Source organism: Stegodyphus dumicola, chromosome X1, assembly GCF_044657685.1.
Source record: "Stegodyphus dumicola isolate Sdum_Otavi_A_Nest chromosome X1, ASM4465768v1".
NCBI lineage: Eukaryota > Metazoa > Arthropoda > Arachnida > Araneae > Eresidae > Stegodyphus > Stegodyphus dumicola.
Window position 1 is genome coordinate 158,148,311 of NC_140780.1, and position 12,146 is coordinate 158,160,456.

General features: G+C 34.4%; 1 protein-coding gene and 1 pseudogene across 1 annotated transcript in view; both read left to right on the forward strand.

Annotated features, from left to right (window-relative positions):
* Positions 1 to 12,146, forward strand: part of LOC118186201 (photoreceptor-specific nuclear receptor-like) — a 164,485-nt gene that overhangs the window by 121,345 nt on the left and 30,994 nt on the right. The window lies entirely within an intron of this gene.
* On the forward strand, positions 10,565 to 10,677 carry LOC118186202 (U6 spliceosomal RNA; annotated as a pseudogene).

Consider the following 12,146-nt stretch of genomic DNA (forward strand, 5'->3'; position numbering starts at 1 on the left):
TTAAGTTTCGTTTGTTTTTCGAAAACATTCCGCAATTATGAATAATAAAATTTATCTCTTGAAAATTCGAAACTCAAAACTGCCACTCATTGACGAAACTGCAAAACTACAACAGTTCACTAATGCACAATGTAAGATTAATCCGGGTCTTGCATACGTGATTGTACAGTTGGTAGCCGTCAGTATTTCAGTAGCTCTACTAGCTGAGTCACGAAAGTAAAGCTATATAAAAGTTGAATTTTAACATGCATTTGGAAATTTAAAGTTTTGCTACAGCGCAAGTGCCGTCCAACTTTTGTTTGTAAGATCTGTTATAATTTCGATTCGGTAGATAACACATAGGTAAACTCGTTGGCCCGCGAGCTGAATACAGATTATTTAAGTTATCAAATTCGATTTTTACGATACCCCTTCAGTTTTGAAGCATTAAAAAATCATTTAAAATAAGCAATTTAGGGTAAGAAAGTGTGTTTTCATCTAAAAGCTTATTACAGAGGTGGATAATTTGGAGGGCATTCTAGATCAAAATTTCATCTGGAGAGTTCTCTGTACACTTAATCTAAAAACTGTGGCAATTTAAATCCTTTAAAAGAAGATATGTAACTGAGCGCTTGCAATAGATTGCTACAATATTAATAGCATTGTCATACACTGGTGTGCAAAAATTAAGGACGAGACGGTTTTTTCAATATAACTTTGTACAAAAGCTTTCCAAATCAACACATTTAATACCGTAAGATCCCCAATACGTAAGGACAAGAGTAATGTAAGCAACACTTACTAAAAGAGAAATCAGAGGGATAAAAAGAAGCTTTATTGAAAAAGTAGCATGAAGCGCAATGCGACTGAAGGCCGAAACATCTCTGTGATGGGTGTCCAGCAAGAAACATCCGGTCTTTAATAGGGGATATGATCTCCCCTGACTGCTAGGCAGGTTTCACAGCGTCTGCCCATGCTGAGAATGAGGGTGTTAATGAGTTGTTTAGGCATTGCTGCCCATTCGTCTTGCAGCGCCAATCGAAGCTCCGGAATCGTTACTGGTGGTAAGGTACGAGCTGCCAAGCGTCTGCCTAGAAAATCCCATACATACTCGATGGGATTGAGATCCGGAGATCGTGCCGGCCAATCCATAAGTTCAATATCCTCACTCTGTAAGAGCTGTTCTGCAGCTACTGTGCGATGATATGGTGCATTGTCGTCCATGAAAAGGAACTGTGGACCCATAGCGCCTCTAAAAAGACGCACATATGGAAGAAGAATCTCATTACAATAACGGGTCCCGTTGACTGAACCTGCGTCGAAGATGTGAAGGTCCGTACGACTACCAAGCATTATGCCTCCCCAAACGAGAACACGCCACCTCCATACCTGTCCCTTTCAATGATGTTCGAGGGATGATTGCGGCTTCCGCGCTCTCTCCAGATGAGTATGCGATGAGAATCGCTACTCAGACTGAATCTGCTCTCATCTGTAAAGAGTACTCGTCCCCATTCATTGTCTCTCCAATTCCGGTGTTCCCGGCACCACAGAGAACGCCTTCTCCGATGGGCAGGCGTTAGAGGTACACACCGTACAGGGCGTCGTGCAAACAGACCACCACCGTGCAGTGTTCTGGCCACGGTAAAACACGATATCGGTCGTCCAGTCGCCTGTGTCGTGTGTCTAGCGATTTCTCGCGCTGTCTGCCGCCTGTTTCTTCTGGCCTGTAAGGCAATGTACCGGTCATCTGCGGGTGTGGTTCCTCGTGGACGACCACTACTAAACCCCCGGATAGCTGTTCCTGTAGTTTGAAATTATCTCCAAAGGCGTGAAACGATGCTGTGAGCAATTCCGAACTCTGCAGCCACACGTGTCACACTGCGGCCTTCCTCCAACTTCCCAATGATTCGACCTCGGGTAAAAGCATCCAGATGTCGTCTAACAGATTGATTATTCGCCATTTCTCGCTGAGGCAGCAACTCGGTGTGATTTTAACTGCTATACGGCGTGCAATCTCTTTGCCAGAAATATTGATCTTACACCGACAACATGCTTTATACTACTCAGACACTCCCCCATTACGTCTACCTGCATATCTGCGCATGTGCTACCGTACATCACCTTACTTAATCTCCTGATTGGTCTTTCTGTCCGCTCTGCCTCTTCGTTCAGCTGATATGCTAATTTTTCGACTTCGTCCTTAATTTTTGCACACCAGTGTATGTTCTCATTCAGAGTCGGATGAGGCTAGTCCGACCGGTGCCGCACTGCTTGCATAAAGTACCAGCACCTTTTGCAAGCTGGTTATTGTTCGCCATGACACGTTGGCTGTCTTATTCAGGTTCAGTTTATACCATGGAGAATGCAGCCTTCATCAAGATGCCGAGATGTCTATGTGAAAATCGAAGTGCAGAGTCATTGACTTGTATACAGGTGATTATATGAAATCGTCGAGGTAACGAGTCACGAAAATCCGCCACTTTTATGCTAAGGAGTAAAGATCATAGTTCAATCATTAGTTATGAATTTGCGACTAGTTTACCAATAACTTATTTTTCAAATTTTTCTATTTGTTTCTTTATTTTATTTTATTTTATTTTCACGTTTAGTGTCATTAAATCTTTTTTCTTTTAATGATTTTATTGCTTTTTGTTGGATGAATTTTACAATTACGATTAATCTTTCATTTTTCTAAACCATTGATATGAGGTGACAAGGCGAACTTAAAAGCCATCGGCATATCGGAAATTATTCCGAATTCCCGATAGCTACTCTCCCTAAATTTTAGTATATATTGGTCTATTCTTAGAGCGTGATACTGACAGCTCCGTCTATCGGTGAAACTTTGAACTAAAATATATTCTTATGCCTAAAATCATCTTCTTTGATGAGCGTTCGTAAGTAAACTGCACTTTTATAAGCCAATTTGTTGATTTTGTTTGATTTTATGATGTATCCAAAGTCATGGGACTTTAAATAAGAATAAGAAATACATTAAAACATTAGTTACGCTTTCCCATTTTGTTTGAATGTCAGAATATCCTTAATTGAATTACTATTAATACGTGAAACTAGGATTGATGATTTTTTTCTTTCATTATTAATTCTTAGCAAAATATTATTAAAAGGCAAATATGTAATTTTCGTTAGAAGAATACAAAAATTGCTCATCGATATAAAAAAGATTATGAAGAAATGGCATCTGCTATGTATAAAACATATTTCGGGAACATATACCGAAGTTAAACGCTAAATTCCCTTTTAAAATCTTACGTAGATAAAATAATTGCATTAGCATGTTATTTTTATTATTGTTACAATAAAAAATAATACTTTAGTTAACATTACTTAGTGTCTTTTTTAAATTCCAAGATCTAACTGAGAAAAAAATGTTGAACAGACAACACTTTTTCGAATATATTATTTTTAAAAATGTTTTAGAGTTTTTAGTATACTTCCTTTAAGAAAATTTTGAAACCAAACAAAATTCGATTACGTCATGAGTAATCATACAAAATTTCAAGCGATTCTAACCAGTGGTTCTTGTTTGAGATAATTTTGAAATAAGAAAGTATGGTCAGCCTGCGTATTTAATCCATTTTATAATAGTTCAAATGAACGACTGCTTAAGTCTTGAATCTTTAGTTAACTAAAAGATCACAAACGCAGAAACGAAGGCATAAAATAACAAGATTTACAGTTTATACCGTGCAAATTTAACACTTTATAAGGTATAACTATCGCCTTCCTAGCGTGCCTTCGTGGTGTAGTGGTTCTGCACACTGGGCCGGTATTCCAGAGGTCCGTGGTTCGAAGGCGATTGTTAATTTTTCATCTTGCCTGCTTCCAAAAATACCTAATGTCTCTACAACTTTATACCATGCAGATAGTTTTTATAAAAATGAAAACATATCTCAGGATCCATGATGTAATTTACATAAACATTTAAAGTACCAGCACCACTTAAAATTATTCAGCCACTTAAGTTATTCAGCCACTTAAAATTAACAAAAGATATTGAATTTATCAAACAATAAGTATCATATCATTAAAGTCAGACTTACATTTTTTAACTATTAAATAGTGGAACATGGTATACAACGTAACATTTAAATGCATTTAAGATGAATGCATTATATTTAAGAACATCAATAGCATTGTAGTTAATCTTTCTATCAAGTAGGAATATCCAAAACAAGAATCCATACTAAGAATATCCAAAACAAACATACTTTCGAGAAGGAAAATTTCCAAAAACTTAAATTTTACACGTGTAAATTGGTAAATAGCTGATATCACAATATATTGCATGAGTTTGTTCTTTCAGATTATAAGGTATTTTCTCTCGCCTTTCAGCATGCCTTTGTTGTGTAACGGTAGTACACTCGACGCGTATTCGAAAGGTGCAGATTCGAGTCCCAGCGAGGACATTGCACATTTTTCGCATCTCCTGCTTTTTTTTTTTTTTTAAAAAAAAGCTAATGACTTAAAAGATTTAAGATTTGTAAAAATAAAGTTACTAAAACAGCTTTATTAATTTACTTTTTCTAGTTTTAACTCTTATTTTCCAAAAACGCAAAATTGTACTTTTTATTGTCATACCTAAGTTAACGTATTCATTTAAAAGAGAAATACTTCAGAAGATAAAAGGACGCAATATTGATAATACATCAAACAGCATCTGACAGCATATCAAAAAGCACTTTCAATATTATTTTTGAAATAAGCTATGTCAAATAGTGCTTTTCAAGTAGAATGTTCAAAGCACCGCAACATATGCATATTCAGAAATGGAGTGCGCGAGAGCTAAATTCAAAATTTTTTTCAAAAATTATCATGATATTAAATTTACTAATATATACAGACTAAATGTAATTTTTACCTTTCGACAACCGACATGCATAATGAAAAAGGGAGGAAATGTTTTCCGTCCAAAAATATGATAGTGAATTTTCAGTGAATAAACTCAAATTAGAGTCCCCACAACATGTTTTCGCTATTTTTACAAAGATGCTTATGTGTTATGTGACGATTTTTTCGACTACGATAACTCTCTTAGCAAACTCCGAAAATTTCCGTTTTCTGTATTTAAGTTTTCTACATTTATATAACGAGTTGATTAGATTTGGGGTAAAATTAGACAACCGGCACTTGTACTTTACAGAAAAGTCATAAGTCCTTCAATGACAATCGGAAATGGTACTCTTTGCTGGAAGCCCATAACAGTTCTTAATGAAAAAATGTATTAAAATATAATCCAAAACTTTTAAATTTTAATATTTAAGACTTCTTTTACATCAGTGAGGATATTATGTTAGTTTTTGGCTAAAATTCATAAACTGGAAGTGATGAAAGAACTTATTTAAAATAGGTATGAAATTTAGAACAATATGTTACATTTATAATTATTAAACTTATTCTTGGAATTATGTTAAATGCGACGAGAATAAGCTTATTATGAAGGCGAGCTTTCGTTATGAAACAATTAAATATGTCAGCCTCAATTTGTATTCATTTCACTTTTCAGCCGAACCACTTTGCAAGTAAAAGGATGTAATCAAATGTAATCGCTATGCATTATTTTTAAATAAATAATATAGTGGATATAAAAAGTCATACATTTGTGAATCCAAACACTGTATGACAAGAGGATATACTTAGAACGATGCGATAATTTCGCATCAAAGCATGAGAACTGATGTGCACAAAAGCACATATAGTTATTATTCTCCTGGGAGAATAGAAAATGAGTACTGTCTATAATTAATACTGAACCATAAAGTTTATAAACAAATTAGATTTTTTTTACAATCGTTCAACTGGAAGTGATAGTTTATTTAAAGCTCGTGTTATTCTATGTTGACATGCTCGTGGTATTCTATGTCTATGTTCAGAATTTATTTTTAATGCATAAAAATTCAACAAATGAAATGGGTCAGAACTTTTTGTAAAGTAATAAAATGCAAATACAGTGAAATGGACAACATTAAAAATTATTTTGTGCTGCTGTAAAAAATCGTTCATTAACATTTTTTTTTATAATACTGGAAGCCAACTAAAACTGCTACATTTAAGTTTACGTGCTAGAATGTCAAAATCTAATATTAAAAACAGCATTTAGTAATGCTCAAAAGGCAATGAGAATAATTATATTAAGTCTCATCGAAAGTAACAAAATGAAAGTTGAGTTAGTAAAGGTAAAAGAGAATTTTCATACCAAAAAAGGTAAAAGGGTAAAAGAGAATTTTTCTCCCCCATTGCCGTGGAAAAGTAAATCAATCAGTTTCTTTCAAATGCACAAGAAATACTCACAACTAAAGAAACAATTGATACTTTTGGTAACACTAAAACATCTAAACCAAAACCGCTTCCTTTTCCTAAAAAAAAAACAGAAAGTTGATACTAATAATGTATTGTACCTCTCCTCTCCCCCCAAAAAAACGAAATTAAGATTAGGGTTGTTCATAATTTGCTATTACTGATCGGCTCAATCAAAGCAGGAATCTCTGAAGAAAATTTCTGCTTCTCCACATAAATCATTATGAGTCGATTTAGAGCTACCCGTAGGTGCATCAGCTTTGATTACCTCATTTAGTAACTGACGTAACAAAACAAGGCGAAATGCAACACTACATTAAAAAAGATACAGACTATTAAAGCCTCAAAAAACGCAGAACCGGTTTTTACTCCTTTCGGTCTTCAAAAGAATTTTTCGTAGTCTCATTTCCATAGCCTAGCAAGCTCAACCAGTCGGCTCAACACTCATTGGAGAAAAAATTAGTGTCGCTAGATTTTACAAACCGGAAAACCGCATTCTTCGCGATGTCCAGAAAATCGCAGATATCGCACAATACAAAGTGCAGAAGAGCAGTAGGAATTCCAGTCACCAAATTAGGAACGTTGAGAAGAATCGTTCCACCACAAAAAGGTAGTTCCGGTTGTTCAAAATAAAAATAAGAAAGGATTCTTACCAGGAATTCTGCAAAGAGTTATAATATCTTTGCGGAGGCGGGTACTGTATTATAATTAATGTTAAAGAGATATTTTCACATCTTACTTCCCATCAAAACTTTTAAAGAAGCCATTTATTATTTTTAGTTTTCCTTTTTTTAAGTATTTAGATTGGTATTGATTCTTCAAGGTTTTATTTTTTAATTCCGTTATTATTAGATGTGAAAACATGTTGAAATATAATTAATACTTTCTAGCTGCTTTAAGACATATTTTCAAGTTTTCGGTCCTTAACAGTTTTCAGTAAAGCCATTTTTTATACTTAATTCTCCCTTTTTTTTTTGCAATTTCGATTGCGCGTTTACATATGGGAAAACACGCTGGTATGTGAGAGTTGAAGAGTTTTCAGGCTGCCTTAAGCGATATTTTCACGTCTTAAGGCTTTAAATATAATAAGGCTTTAAATGAGCCATTTTATATTTTTAGGTCTTTTTTTCCTAAAGAATTTCCATCTACTTTGATTATTTAAAATTGTATCATTTAATTTAGTTAAAAATGGATATGAAAACTGAAATATTTAGAAATATCTGATAAAAAAAGTTTTATGTTGTCTTCTTTTTTCGTTAATCTTACAGTAATTATCTTAACACCTCTCCCTTCCTCCAGACAAAAAAAATCCGTTAAAAGCGTTAATAATATGTGTGTTCTCGAGGAAATGTTTAACTTCTGTACCTCGCTATCTAATAAAAGCGATGGCTTAAGTGTGTTGTTTTTGTTAAACTTGACTCAAAGATTTGATGCAAAATTTGACTCATTAAATTATTATTATTGCAATTTAAATCTTCAAAACTTGAGGGAAGATTTTGTTAAAATTTAGGCTATTACTTGAGTTAAAAATAATGTAGATGAGTGTTGAGATCTTGCGTGCTATTTACTTGGAATAAACTATTTTATCATTAACATTTTTTTTCGGTTAACAGACTTAAAACTTTACAGTTATATAATGTCTTAAATGACAACTTATAATCAATTGCTTTAATTTGTGTAACGTAACCAATTTAATTCGTATTAAATGTAACGCTTACTAGTCTTTTAGTGTTTAGCAGTAATTACTAGTTTATCTAGAATTGTAAGTTACGCATTAAAAGTATGTATAGAATTAAAGTTATAAAAATCTTGCTTTAACCGTAGAATTCCTGTGGTGAGATATAATTTCAAACTTGCCTTTAAACACCTAATGGCTATCCACAGAAATTAATCTAATATTTTATTTAGTACTTCTTAGCTATCTTCATAAAAGTGTCCAATTCAAATGTCAAAGTTTTAACAGAAGAATATGACCTGTCTTGGTAGTTTCTCAAAACTTAAAATGGTAACATAAACTAAATCGAGCCTCCATCGTGCAAGACAGGTATCTTGCCGTGATGCAAGCATTCCGATACTTACAATAGTAATGTAGACTCAACTCTACAAACCTCTCTGTTCAAAACGGATGCAGGTTATTTCGATTATGATAAGACATACGACGCCTAAGGTAAGTGATGCCTTCATGGAGTACTTTTTTAGGAAACTGGCTCGTATTGGCGTCACATGTAAGAAAACCACCGGGAAAACCTATGCGGCTAGTTCATTTACCGGGATTTGAAACGGGTGTCGAACTACCAGTGTTCAACGATCATATCACTCGGCCAATCGAAAAAAATACACCTAACTTCTTAAACCATTAAGTTATACTAATGACCGAGTGGCTAAGACCGCTAAACCTGGCAGTTTGATCTCAGACGAACGAGCTGATTGCATGGTTAATTTTCATGATTTTTCCAATGAGAAACTTGAATACGAGGTAGTTTCCCTTAGGAAGTCCGCACGGAAGCTATCTCTCTTCTCAGGCAGATATCCCTTGCGTGCTTTACCATATTCGAAATACATTACCACTGAAACGATTTACCGAACACAGTCAACTCCTCTCGGTATTTCCTTAACAATTACTGCAGGCGACTTTCACAAGCAAGCCGGCCTCAACTCGATAACAGCTGCACCTGGCTCATTGCATAAGACTAACATCCTACTTTTAAACATCCCGCTTATCATTTCATTTGCATAAACTTCTGATTTGAGAGAGTATTATGACGAACCAAGGGAAACCGGATAAAATTAAACTTAAAAGTACCATTCAGTAAATCTTAAGAATAATGATGCGATAATTAAGCTAGAAACTAATTTATAAGCACAAGTAACAATGCGACACCATTTTCTTACTAGGATTCTGCAGAGAGTACAAAGACTTTGCTAAATATGGTTGCCAAATGATATAAATTGCCAAGCGCTGCTTTGAAAGAATCAAAAGAAAATTATGTTTTTATTCAGATACTGATAACAGTATCAAGCGAATTCATGCATTAGCTCATGATTGTGCAGAAAAAGTCCTACCTTAAGTTTATCGAGTTTGATAAGATAGTTTATCGTACGTATGACTTATTACGATAGTTTATCGTACATATGACTTGTTACGATAGTTCGATACTATAAGTTTATCAAGTTTGAATTTTATTGCAAGCCCTGAATGGTAATAACTTTTTAAAATGATTGCGCCATACAAAACAAATGGGAACAAAATCCGACAAAGATATGGGACATCTTTAATTGTCTTATTTTGACAACTTTTGTTAAGTCAAACGCTACCTATTAGTAGTTAAATATAAGTAAAATTTAGATGATATTTTGTAAGCTACCAGCTCTGTGAGCATCATGAAAGTATAAAATCCTTCGCGATACCCAAATATAAATCACCTTGATGTTTCAAGAAACAAAATACTAAAAGTTTGCTTAGCACAAAAATTTAAAATCACAAGGCAGCAAAATTTGCTTTATTTAAACAATTGCTCCGCAAAATCCTGTAGTGAGAAGCTGTCGGGTGTTCAGTCTGAAACCTTTTCCATCAAATGCCTCTTTCGTTACTGAAGCCATCAGATCAAGGAATGGAACATTCATTTAAATGTGGCCACTATAAACGAATGGAACAGAGCATTATGAATTTATACCATGAAATAATGAAATCTAAAAATCAATTTTTCTTTAATTAAATATTGCTTCTGTCTTTTGAGTTTTATGGTGGCACTGAACTCGTTATCAATACAATAAAAACGCGTAGTAGAAATGCTATTAAAGAGAAACTTGACAAAGTTTAGATAGTAAGTCTAAGTTTTCCAGGTACTTCTTTGCTATAGCAGCTTCCAATCATGTTTAGTGATTTTAAATTTGCGCCAAGATCTTGGCTATAATATCACCAAGCTCGTGAGGCGAGAATGTAAAAATAAACACAATACATAATAATAACAATAATACTCACATGTCATTTCCTAAGAATATTTTTAAGAATCCTTATCCGTATCCTTATTATTATCACTTTATCGCATGTAATTGTTCCAGTCAACTATAACACTCTCACACATATTAAAACTGTTTGTTACACCATTTCATGGACGTCAACTCCTCTGCCCAAGAATACATAAATATAATAACAGTGACGAATGCTATTCTGGCAACTAATTTCCAACACGGAGACCCCTCTTCTTTTTCCATTTTTAACACTACATCTCCAAATGGTTCCGTCGTTAACATAAAGTTTTATATTGTAGCCAATTTCGCTCAGCAGTACATATACTGAAATTGGAACGATACCAGAGAAAATTAGCATCGCTCCTGCGCAAGGATGACTCGTTTGTCAGGCAAAAGACTTCTTTTTTGAAAAAATGATATGGCATCCACCTCATTACTTGGTAAGTTAAAGATTGTTAATGTTATATTCGCAAAAAGAAATGAATATATTTTTAAATAAACAACATGAATTCGAAAACCTCATCAAAAATGGATAGTAAAAGACCACGCTGTAAGAGCAAAAATGCAATACGGTGTTAATATACAATTACGTGGCGAGGTATAAGACCACGCAGCCAGATTTTGGCAAGATATCTGTATTGATTGGAGATTCAATCTCTGGGGCTGCGAAAACAAAGAAGTACCTATGAGGCTAAAGCATGAGGAGCTTGTAACACTTCCCAAACATTGATAATAACATACAGACTACCTTTGAAAGAACAGAGACAGCTATCGTTTCTGAAAGGGGAAAAGAATATGAGAACAAGGAAGACAGGTATGGTTTTTAATGATGCAAAATCTTTTGCCAATAGTAAAACTGACAACTCAAATCAAATCATTCATTCTTGGCTAAAAGTTGACTATATGGAGTTTCTGTGCTTTTATTTGTGTGCAACTTGAATAGCAGCTAGCGTTACTTGGAAAATTCTGCCCAAATCATCCCTTCCTTCAAACAGAAAACCTTCCATGTTTTACGCAGTCACTTAACCACTTATATAGCGACTACTTGGGGTCGAATTTTCCGCACACAAACTGATTTGATTTGATGCGCTATATTATTCTTAACTCGTAGGCTAGTACACATCCATGCACTAATTTCTCTGGGCAACGCACAATAAACATATACTAACCAAAATCAGGGCAAGAATACACTTTTTCTATTAGAAGTGAATTAATTTCTAATCTCTCATACTAATACAAAATTAACTTGTGAATAAACTACAGTGGGTAAAAAAAGTACTGGCAATTACCTATAATTGATCATATTAGCTAATAGAAGAAGCGCTTGACAATTTTAGCTGGGCATAACGAACACATGGGTTAATAAACACACAAATCAAATGAAACTTTCATTTTAATCAACAAAAACGCAAATTTGCATATCAAAAAAGTATTGGTAAAATTCTAACTGCTCTGCAGATTCTGTTACTTTGAAGTCACGTGTTTAGATTGATAAGAAATCCTGTTAGTATAAAGTATGCAGTGTTACTTCTAAACTTTTACCGAAACTTAGGGCTTCACTTCTCGTTTTCTTTCACAAGGTTACCTCAACTGGCAACTCAGCTTCATTTTTGGACTTTTACATACGTTAGTACACTAAGGGAACTCATTCAGGAATCTGGAAATAGCAGAAATAGTGCATCTCCCGCTGCATGCCAGAATAACCAACAAAACATCAAAGTATCATCAAACTTTTAATCACCTCTTCAATTCTACCTCGTATGGAGAATTCTCATCTTCGGACTTCATCACATGTCAGGCCCAGTCGAAGATCGAGGAAAACTAAGATTGGAAGTGGACGGTCTCGAATATTTTCTGCAAGGGAAGAACGTTGCATT